General features: G+C 47.9%; 1 protein-coding gene across 1 annotated transcript in view; it reads left to right on the top strand.

Annotated features, from left to right (window-relative positions):
* Positions 1–11,532, top strand: part of NECAB2 (N-terminal EF-hand calcium binding protein 2) — a 52,410-nt gene that overhangs the window by 26,411 nt on the left and 14,467 nt on the right. The window lies entirely within an intron of this gene.

Below are 11,532 nucleotides of genomic sequence, written 5' to 3'. Positions count from 1 at the left end.
TTTTTTTTTTTTTTTTTTTTTTTTTTTTTTTTTTGTGTGTGTGTGTGTGTGTGTGTGTGTGTTTGTTTTTGTTTTCCAGGCTGTTTTCTTTCATGCAGTTTGATCTCTGTGATATCTGAAGTGATGCTTGGTATTAGCTGTGAGGACATTTAAGTGGCCCTTTTGCTTTTCCACTCCATTTAAAAGCTTTGCTGCACTGTAAAAGGTAACAGTGTGAATGTGTGAGCTCCACCCTGCCCAGCTGTCTTGCCCACAGCAAACAGAGGATTTAGGACCAACTGCTTTCTTTGCCTCCCAGCCCTGCAGCCGTCACTGTGGGCACCTTGCCCTGTTCTGTCCCTATGTGGCCATACTTCTGTCTGCACAGAGCCCAGGCATGGGATGAATGCCACAACAATAAAGTACTTACTGTCCCACAGGGATGTGATTGGGTGGGGGGCAGCAAAGTGTGCTTTGGTTTTACAGTGCGCCAAAGATGAGGCTCAGTGAGGCACCTGGCTGCTCCCACTGTGCACAGAGATGCAGCCTGCTGGGTTATTTCTCCTTCCAAGAGGAATCATACTTCAAAAGCCTGCATGGATGAGTCTGCTCAGAAACCCAAATGAAAGCCAATACTGAGTCATATTCCGGAGAGACTGCTATTCCTCCAGAGAGAAAAAATCCATCCAAAGAAAAGAAGAATCTTATTTCAAATGAGTGCCTTATTTCAAATGAGAGCCTTCAGCTAGCAGGTGAATGAAGCCTCTAGACCCTGCCTTACCTACGTGTGTAGTGGCCACCAAGCTCAGCAGTGCCCGACACCAGTGTGATACATACTACTCATCAGCTAATTAATTTGAGAAATTTCAGGGGCTTCAGTCTGCTTCCTCTGCAGCTGATGCTGTGAGAGCAGCCAAGTGCCTTGGATTTTAGCGTAAAAAAATAACACTTGAGCCATGAGATTTGGAAGTGTGGGCCATTAATAACTTTAACTATCATAAAGGTGAATGAGGCATGCTGCCTCCTTCTTTGTGTGCCTGTTTATCCAGGCGATATCCATAGCATCACCTGGGCATGCCAGTTTGCATTTGGCTTAGAAAGAATGTGGGATCCTAAGCTGAGGCATGTGAGGACAATATGAAGTTTATCTTTCCAAAAGGCCATTTGAATTTGAATTATTTGTTATTTGAAAGAGGAATTCAATTCATCTTTAACACTGTTTTTTAACTTCCCCCATCTCATACTTCTCATTGAATTTGCTTGGTGTACAAAGCAAAGTTTGCCATCAAAACTACATTACAGCTAGAGTGGAAAATGAAGAAAATTGTGTTCCTACTGATTGTTACTAATTGCTATCGCCACCTGAATTGCAAAATGTGGATTTGATTTCCTGGAGCAGTTTTAGGAGCAGGGGACCTGTGTGGACGAAGTGCATGTCTGTGCTGGTGTCTTTAGTTGGTTTGGTTGGGAAGGACATGGACAGGAGAATAGTTGGGCAGGTGGATGGGAGATGAGGTTGGCCTATAATGCAGGAGCAGCCATGGCTCAGAGCAAAATAGCTCTTTTGGGAACACAGCACCCAGCACACCTGTTGTCAACAGGGTGCAGTTAGGAGAAGGCAGAACCAAAATGAGACACCCAAAAGCAGCCGAGGGATTAGTGGGACTTAATTCTTCCTGATGGCCTTGGAAAAGTCTCCAGGAGATCAGTGATGTGGCTGGATGGGCCTGAGTGAGGAGCATGGCTTTGTGCAGATGCAGCTAGGGGATGGCACCGTGTTCCATGATCCTATTCCAGGGTCAGTTCTTGGCTCAAAACACAGCAGTATTGCTATTGCACTCTTGGTGCGTAGTGTTGGCAGAGGTAGAAAAATTCCCTATCTGCAGCAGAGCCCTCCTGCTGTCCTCATCCATGCTGGTTATTGCATCTGGCAGTAGGAACAGCAAAATCTGTCACGTATTTCAATTGCTTTTGGCAACTTATATTCAGAATCCTGCTGTTGCTGAAAAGAGATGATCAAGTGGTGTTTTCCTCTCCATGGTGAACACTCCCTTCCACCTTCCTTCTTCCCATTCAAAGCAGGAGGCAAAGCAAGAGCTTTGGCTCTTGCCAGAGCCAGGGATTGATTTGTCACTTGTGGTCTTGGCTGCTCACCCAGGCTTTGGCAGTGCTTTATGGGGAACTGCCTGAAAACTAACAGGGTGGTAATGATACATTGCTGCTGATGTCAGTGCCACCAGAAATGCACAAATTATGTGTATAATGCACAAGCACATATGCACACACATTTAAATATATATATATTCATATAGGTCTATGATTTAGCCGCAGAACAAGGCTTTAGAAATCATTCTCACTTGGGAAATGCTGCTCTATTGGCAGTTGTTTACTCCCTGCGCTGTGGGGCAGCTGTAAGGCACAGCCTCCAGAACTACAGTGTGCCCATGTGCATTGCACACCCCAGGAAAGCAGCAGCCTCTTACCAACATGGGGCTGGGGACAGCTGTGCAAGCCAGGCAGGTGCCCAGGGACTGGGACTGAGTTCATGCAGCACAGAGCTCCTCTGATATCAGATCTTCTGAACATACCACCATACCCTGCAGCCAGCTTGTAACTCTCCTGGCCCCCACTGCCCCACTGCAGCCCTGTGGTGGAACCCAAGGATCAGACTCTATTAGTACCTCACTGCTCCAGGTGAGGTCTCACAGCACAGAGCAGAGGGGCACATCCCCTCCCTGCCCTGCTGGCTGCACTGCTTTGGATGCAGCCCAGGGTACGGTTGGCTGTGTGGGTGTGAGGGCACACTGCTGCCTCGTGTCCAGCTGCCACCCACCAGTACCCCCAGGTCCTTTTCAGGGGGGCTGTGCTCCATCCTTACATCATCCTTCAGCTTGTACAGATAGTGGGGGTTGCCGCAACCCAGGTGTAGACCTTGCACTTGGCTTTGTTGAACCTCATGAGGTTTTCCTGGGCCCACTCTCAAGCTTGTCTATGTCTGGATGATGTCCTGTCTGGATGGCAGGATGGCGTCCTGTCTCTCAGGTTATCAACTGCACCACACAGCTTGGTGTTGTCCTTGAACATGCTAAGGGTGCACTTGACCTCACTGTCAATGTGACTGCTGAAGATATTAAAGGGCATCACTCCCCTGAGGGACACCTAATCCTGTCCTAATACTGAGTGTCTCATTGTATTTGTATGTACCCTGGGGCTTTTCCTTGCCATAAAACCATTCCTGGAAGTAGGAAGGAGAGAGATGTGGGGGCCTGGCTCAGAGGTGGGTTAGCAATGCTCCTTGGGCTTCCATCAGCAGGGCTGCGTCCCCACAGTGATGCTCATCCCTCATGGCAGAAGAGGAGAGGTCAGGTGTGCCTGTTAACCAAACTAATTTAGCCCTAGCAGGGGATTTTAACAACTCCTTTTGTACCATATACATTTTTCATAGCTGCAGAGGAGAATCTTTGGGAAGAGATGTGTGCACTGGAGCAGGACTCCTCCGATGAGCTGCACACGTCCATTCACAGGGAGCCAGAACACAGCATTAGCATTCTGCTGCACTACCATTCATTACCTCCTAGCTAGGCTTACAGCTATTCTTTTAATTGCTTTATCTCTTCACCCTCTCTAAATGAGCTCTTCTCTCCAGTGGCAAACACTAGAAAAGCTGGGAGCGTGCACGCAGTATAATTAACAGAAGCAGTATCACTTCTCAGAAGCCTTCAGCAGCTTCCCCAGTCTTCCATTTTTTCTGGAAGACTGTGACAAATGCAAGAACAACAGTGCTTGGGCTTTGCCTACACTGAATCCTGCAGCATGTAGCCTTGGTGCAGGGCTGTGTCAAAGCCCGCTTAGATGTGCCCAGATCTATTGGGCACAGCAGCTCCACAGCTGCTTGCAGGCTACTTGAGGCAGAGCAAACACGATGGGACACATCTGTATTTTGCACGCTCTAAATTGTGCAGAAGCTGTAAGGATGGTGTTATTGCTAATGAGCAGAAGTGAGATGCCATGTGTGGCTGTGACATGGAGTTAATTGCTGTGGCTGTGTGCAGCCAGAAGCTCCCAGACCAGAATAATTGCTTGTGTGGATGAATTCTGCTTCCTTGATAGTTTGATTGCACTGATAACAAAAGAACCAAACAGTTTTAAGTTGGAGTCAGTACAAGCACATAGGACTGTGAAGCTTAGTGTTCTACAATAATCCAAGAAGACAGGGAGGGGTAAGATGCTGCTGGGAATCTGAGCTGCTGCTGGTCTCCAGGAGAAGGCTGTCCAAAAACTCCCATTTGGGGATGTATATGAGAAATAAGGCATCTGGTGAGAATGGAGATGAAGGCAAAGGATGTTCAAAACATGTTCTGAATATTTGTCACAGAACAGCTTGCAAAGAAGTTTGTTGTGTTCAAACTGAAGCTGTGCTTTTTGGTTCTACTGGGGGATAACCCAGGCAGAACTGGAGCTTGGCATCATCTCAAGGGCCATCCTCTCAAGAACATGAGGCTCCTTACAGACTGGAAGGAGCAGTCCTTGAGAGCAGCCCTGCAGAGAAAGACCTGGGGGGTCCTGGTGGATGAAAAATTCAACCTGAGCCAGCAGTGTGTTGCAGCTCAGAAAGCAAATAGGATCCTGGGCTCCATCAGCAGAGGGGTGGCCAGCAGGGACAGGGAGGTGATTGTCCCCTCTGCTCTGCTCTTGTGAGGCCCCATCTGCAGCACTGTGTGCAGGTCTGGAGGCCCCAGTACAAGAAAGACAGGGAGCTGTTGGAGAGGGTCCAGAGGAGAGACACAAAGATGATCAGAAGTCTGCAGCACCTCCACTATGAAGACAGGCTGAAGGAGCTGGGCTTGTTCAGCCTGGAGAGAAGAAGGCTGCGGGGTGACCTCATTGCAGCCTTCAGTACCTAAAGGGAGCCTACAAACAGGAGGGGAATCAACTCTGTGAAAAGAGAGATGACAGCAGGACAAGGGGAGATGGTTTGAAGTTGAGGGAGGGAAGATTTTGGCTGGATATCAGGGGGAAGTTCTTTAGTATGAGAGTGGTGAGGTCCTGGAACAGCTGCCCAGAGAGGCTGTGATGCCCCGTCCATCCCTGGAGGTGTTCAAGGCCAGGTTGGATGGGGCCCTAGGTATTAAGTGTGGAGATTGGTGGTCCTGCATGTGGCGGGGGGTTGGAGTTTCATGATCCTTGAGGTCCCTCCCAACCCAACCCATTCTGTGATTCTGTGATTCTGTGCCTCACAAGCACACAGTCTGGCCAGCACCTGGACAGCCCTGATACCTCTCATTCCGCAGCAGCCAGGGTTTCTCAGGCTCCTGGCATTGTGTTTCTTGGTTCTGTTACCACCCACATTTTGCCTTCCCCAGATTTGCTTGAGGTCTGCATCCATCTGATGAGGGGGCACTGAGGCAGAGAGGGGCCGAGCTGTCCTCCCAGATCTGAACAGAAAGCCCTTCTGCTTTGGGGGCAAGGAATGTTCATTATAATTGAGTGTTTTTTTTCCTGTTTTTCCTTCCCTAGTCTTGTCTGTTTGCATTGCAAGCCTGATTCAGTGTAGTGCTGGTTTTGTCTGGAAGCTAAAGCCCACATTTGCAGAGATGGATGTACTCATTGAAACCAACTTAATTTCTGTGTATTGAATGTTCTCAATTAGCTCGCTGGGAAAGAAACTACAGCTCACATAATCAGCTAAGATTTTGATTAACCTATTCAAGAGACAGTTCCAGTCCCTTCGGAAAGGGACAAAATGATTGCATGAAAATTATATGTCTCGATCTGATTTCTGGCTCTCAGCAGCCTGGGCACTTGGTGGGCTTTGTAGAAGATGTTTCTGAGCTCTAGGCCGTTCTCTGTGACTGCAACTTTCTTGCATAGTCCGCACTGTGCTGAACTTCTCCTTGGAGTGAAGGAATGCTTGGTGCCAACATTGGTGCTCAGCTCACTGGGAATGTCCTCAGGAGGGACATGAAGCTGTAAAAACAGCACAGGAGGTCATCTGAAAAGACATTTGAGTGTATGTTGCTATCTCTAATGCTGCCTCCAGGCATTCCCAAGCGGCCTCTGTATGGCAGAGCCCAGCTAACACAGCAGCAGCACGAGGACTGTGGGAAGTCTTTGCTGTGCTGACATCACAAGCAGTGTCACCAACCAGTTTCCCAGCTGGAACTGGAGCTTGACTTCATATTTTTCATATTTTGTGGGGCTGCTCTGCATCAGATGTTTCTTTTTCCAGATAACAGAAAAACACGATGGTCTTGCCTTAAAAACAGAAGTGACTAAGATATCTGGTTCTAACCAGCTGCTTGTGTTTGAGTCATGCAGGCATTCAGAGAGATTGCAGCTTTTTGGTTCAAACTCCAGTGCTGTGTATTATCCATGTGCTTTCTCTGAAGAAGTGAGGGCATCTGGCTGCTGCTGGGGGGAGCACCAGCTGCCCAGAAGCTGAACCAGGAGAGAACATCATCTTTTTTAGTGGCAGGAGAAGCACATGAGAAATGAAGGTATGGGTTAAAAAGCCAGGAGGGTGTTCTTTGCTCTCCAGCTGGCTCCCTGCAGGCTGTATGCAGTGGATCCCAACCTTCATCTCTGCTACTCAGAGTCCGTCCTCTATTCCTTGCAGCCATGGTTTTGAGAATGTAAGAAAACATTTGAAAAAGCAAGAAAAAATGCATTGTATTGCCAGCATAAGACTGCAGACAGCTGAGATGAGAAGGCCGAGTGCAGAGGATTGCACTGCTGGCATGTGGTGGGTGGCACTGCATTAGTTAATGAGAGCTGTTCATCTCATGAAATCACATCCGGTGAGTACAGACTGATGTATCAAGCAGAAACAGGCAGAGTGTTACACATTTCCCTTTGTATTTGGTACTGGTGAGGCCACATCTCGAGTGCTATGTTCAATTTTGGGCCCCTTACTACAGGAAACACATGGAGGTCGTGGATTGTGTCCAGGGAAGGGAGCAGAGCTGTGAGGGGTCTGAGCACAGCGCTGTGGGATTGAATGTGGTGGGTCAGCGTGGAGAAGAGGAGCTCAGGGCAGAGCTCTGCAGCCCTGACAGGAGGCTGTGGGAGGGGATGTCAGCCTCTGCTCCCAGGTAACAGCAACAGGGTGAGAGTGATGGCCTCACGTTGAGGGTCAGGTTGGGTATTGGGAACAATTCCTTCTCTCCAAGAGCAGTGACGCAGTGGCACAGTTGCCCAAGGATGGGGGGAGTCACCGTCCCTGGTGGTGTCCCAGAGCTGTAGGGATGTGGCACTGAGGGACGTGGGCAGTGGGCACGGTGGGGGTGGGCTGGGGTTGGACTTGGGGACGTGAGAGGTCTTCTCCAACCTCAGTGATTCTGTGATTCTGTTTCTTCATCCCAAAAGAGATTGGTGACTGGTACCACTACCAGTTTGTGCAAAATCAGAGAACCCCTCTGCCCAAAAATAGGGAGAGTGTTTCATTGGTTTTCATTTAATGCTTTGGTTTAAACACTGAGCTAAAAAAATATAAGTTGAAGATAAAAACATGGATAAGCAACCTCTCACTTGATCAGATGGGTACACACAGCCCTTCTCTGTCCTCCACAGCTGGAAGCTGAACAGTCATATCAGGCAGGGGACACGCAGCCTGTATTCAGTGTGGGCACCCCTCCTGAAAGGTGTTCCCTGCAGTACACAGGAAAATAATCTGAGGTTTAATCAATGTCAAAGTGTCATCCCTCCTCCTGGGAGTTACCTGTAGGTTGCAATTAAACCTGCCTTCTCTTGGTTCAGTTGTGCGCAGTGATGTTTTCAAGATCAAATCATCTGTCAAAAAAAAAAAAAAAAAAAGAAAAAGGAGGATTTACATGCAATTTATTAGAGGTTTGGCACACACCAAGACTTCAGAAAGTTTAGTGTCTGTTTTCTTTAAGGTGACGGCTTTTCTTAGGATCAGGCTCAGTAAATCAGCATGTAGCATCAATCTGTTTTTCCAGGCCGTCACTTGCACTGTAAGCAGGCATTTTATTGTGTTCCTTCCTCATGCTCAGAGTTTTTATGACTGTCCTGAGAGTTTTAATTTTGCAAGAAGGAGGTTGGAGGTTGGAGGTCCTGGCTGTCTGTGTCCAAGTAGAGGCAGAAGTTGTTGTTCACTGTGTGGAAAACATGGTTCTCCCAAGATTTAAAGGGGCAGACAGAATGCATTGGGAATAAGTGGTGGCTTTGTCTTCTGCTTCCAAGGATGGGAGGAAGGTAGTTGGGGTCCTGACCACCCTATTTCTGACACAGATTGGCTGTTTTGGGTAAGGAATCGTGTTCTGTGGCTGGGAGGTGTGTGAGGCATGCACAGAGCAGGCTGGCACTAGGGCATTAGTATATCCCTTGGTGGATGTGTGTGGCTATGTAGCAGTCAGTGTGCAGAGGGAGCCAGGAACTGACCTGGCCCTGAAATGCAGCAGCAGGAAGAACTCTTTAAGCAAACAGTGTTCTTTATGTTTTGTCAGTTATTCCCTAAAAGGAAAAGGAAACTCAACACTTCGTGCTGTTGGATGAGCATGATTGAAACAGTACGGTGATTAATCCTCCCCACCCTGAAACATTGCCCAGGTTTGTTTTATCATCAGCAGGAGAGGCAGTATTGCTGCCAGAACACAGTGTCTGCATTGCGCCCTGGCCTTGTGCTCAGCCCTCACTTCTGGCCATGGAAGGGACATGGGGGCAGGAGCTGCGTGGATGGAGCATGGAGCCTCCAAGGAGACATGAGCAATCCTTGTAAAAGAATTTTTGCTTTTCCAGACCCAGGGAGTTCCACTCTGCATTCATCTGTGATGATTTTGAACATTAGAGATTCTCTTCAGCAAGTTTTATAGACTCTCCAGTTCATTTTTATGAGGTTTATTACTTCTGCAAGCCAAATGCAGTTGCATTGCCGGTCATTGCCTAGGGAAGAGATTTCCCCTGACATCCATAATCAGTGATGTGGGAGCTGCCCTGTGACACGGCTGGTGTCTGGGCTAGGTCCAGGCTTTGGCATCTGTTGCTCTGCAAATTATGCCTCCCAGCTTTGCAAAGTTGAAATAGCTCTGGTAACACACACGTCCTACTTACTGTTGAGTAATGTCTGGTGATCCAAGCTGAACTCAGCATCTCCCAGCAGAAAGGATGCAGCAAGCAGCTTTGCTCATAGAACCCAACCTGGGCTGCACGGTAGCTCGATGGCTGGGTGGCACTTTGAATCATGGAATCATAGAATCATTAAGGCTGGAAGAGACTTCTCAGATCCCTTAGTCCAACCCCAATCCATCCCACCGTGCCCGCTGCCCATGTCCCTCAGTGCCACATCCCCACGGCTCTGGGACACCTCCAGGGACAGCAATTCCCCCACCTCCCTGGGCAGCTGTGCCACTGCATCGCTGCTCTTCTGGAGCAGAAATTGTTCAAAATGTCCAACATGAACCTCCTCTGAACATGAGACCACCACCAATCACCCTGTTGCCGTTACCTGGGAGCAGAGGCTGACATCCCCTCCCACAGCCTCCTGTCAGGGCTGCAGAGCCACTTCTCCCCTGAACTCCTCTTCTCCACGCTGACCCACCCCATTCCCTCAGCCATAGGGCTGTGCTCCAGTCCCTTCACATTTCTGTTGCTTTTCTTTGGACACACTCCAGGGCCTCCACGTCTTTCCTGTAGTGTGGAGGTGAGCATCTCCAGAAAGCCAACAGTAACACTCACAGCAGTTTGCCCATGGTCAACCTCTGACCCATTACAAGGCATCTTGGGTGTATATTTTTCTTTTCTGAGGTGTGGAGTCTGCCAAGTGCTGTTCCTGCTGGGACTGGAGGTGCACTCAAACGTAGCAGTGCTTTTCAACTGCACATGTTGTTGTTTGCAGGTGGTTAACACTACAGGATAATTTTGTTCCGTGCTCGTTTGAAGCGCTGTAGAAACCCAAAGCTGTGAATTGGAGGAGGAAATGAAAGCAGCCCATTATTTCAGAAAATCTCAGTTTTCAGTGCTGCTGAACAACCAAGCCATGCAGCTGCTGACGCAAGCCTTTTCATCTGCCCCAGAAAAGGGATTTTTGTCTGCAGCAGAAGCGACTCAGGTGTTGAGTGATGTTTGAGCAGCCCATCCGGCAGCTATTTGCATGAGAAATGCGTTGTGGAGACAAAACTTTGATGTATTTACAACTTCTGAACACCCATTATGTTTCTGGTTGTGCTGCCTGAGATCTCTGTTGGCTGAGGTGAAACCAAGGAAGGCAGGGTATCACAACTTGGTGACTTTCCTATTTTATTTTTTTTGGAATGGATATAAATCAACAGGGAAAACTATTTCCTTGTTGCCAATACATTTATCTGTTCGAATTATCACAGCATGTTTTTGACTGACTGAGCCATAAAGGGTGAGCAATAAACACCCCCTTTGATGACCAAATGAGTTCACCATGGCTTGGATTGCTCAGCAGAGAAGCTGGAGGCTGTGAGCTGAGCTCTCACATTTGGCTCCTAATTAGGTCCCAGGCACACAAAGGTTCTCCCAGGTACAGCTTTGCTTTTACGGGCAGGCATCCCATCCCGGTAAGCTTGGTGGTGCAAGGCCATTCTGCTCCCGGGGCAGCCTCACCGACTGGAAAACAGAGAGAAATGCCTGAAACAAAAAAGACTTAGATTTTCCTGATTTTCTGTTTCAATTAAAGAAAAAGTTTTGTTTTGCAAAGTATCCAGATAGAGTTGGCCTCCAGTACAGGGACAAAGCCCATGTCTGACTTCCACCCAGACACAGAGCTGTTGGCAACAGCCCTTGGCTGCAGCCCTCCAACCAATTCCTTATCCACTGAATAGCCCAGCCTTCAAACCCATATCACTCCAATTTAGAGATAAGGATGTGGTGTGGAACCATGCCGCATGTCTTGCAGAAGTCCAGATAGCCCCGTTCATTACTGAGGCAGTGACCTGCAGGAGCACCTTGTAAACCATTCTGGAGCTGTGCATTTGTGCAGGGCTGATGCTGGTGACCTGGCGAGGATGCAGCAGCCCTGGTATGTGTGCTCCTGTGGGATGGGAACGTCCTGGGAAACTCCATGAGCCATCCTTGTGTATGATTTGATTTCTCCTTCATCTGAGCTTATTTTTTTTTTAAGTCTGAATATGACTTCAGTAATTTCTTTAATTAGGCTTCTTCTTAATGCAAGATTGCTTAAAATTATAAGCAGCTTCTCGACCAACTTAAAATTCAAGCACAATTAAGTTAAATAATATGATAGCAGGAGGCAAGGAAGTAAATGATCATTTTTGGAAGCAAGAGATAATTATTGCAATGCAAAACCCCAGGGATAGAATGATGGGTTTTTCTAATTAATGAACTCCAGTTTTGGGATGCACTGTTTGTTTGTTAGAGAACTTAAGCCCATGGAAGGTGGGAAGAGCCCGGACACATTGCTCCAGGAGGATCTGGGGAGGCTGCTGCCATCAGGAGTGGGATTTAGAGCATCTCTTTCCATAACCCTCTTACGTTAACAGATCAGAGCTGGGCTGAGTTAAGGAGCTGACTTCCAGAACATTAATGGATTGATAAAATATAATTCTATTA

The sequence above is a fragment of the Lagopus leucura genome, unplaced genomic scaffold (genome assembly GCF_019238085.1).
Source record: "Lagopus leucura isolate 7727_CA_CO unplaced genomic scaffold, USGS_WTPT01 Super-Scaffold_100054, whole genome shotgun sequence".
NCBI classification, from domain to species: Eukaryota; Metazoa; Chordata; class Aves; order Galliformes; family Phasianidae; genus Lagopus; species Lagopus leucura.
Note: the sequence above shows the minus strand (reverse complement) of the source record. Positions and strands in the feature narration are given on the sequence as shown.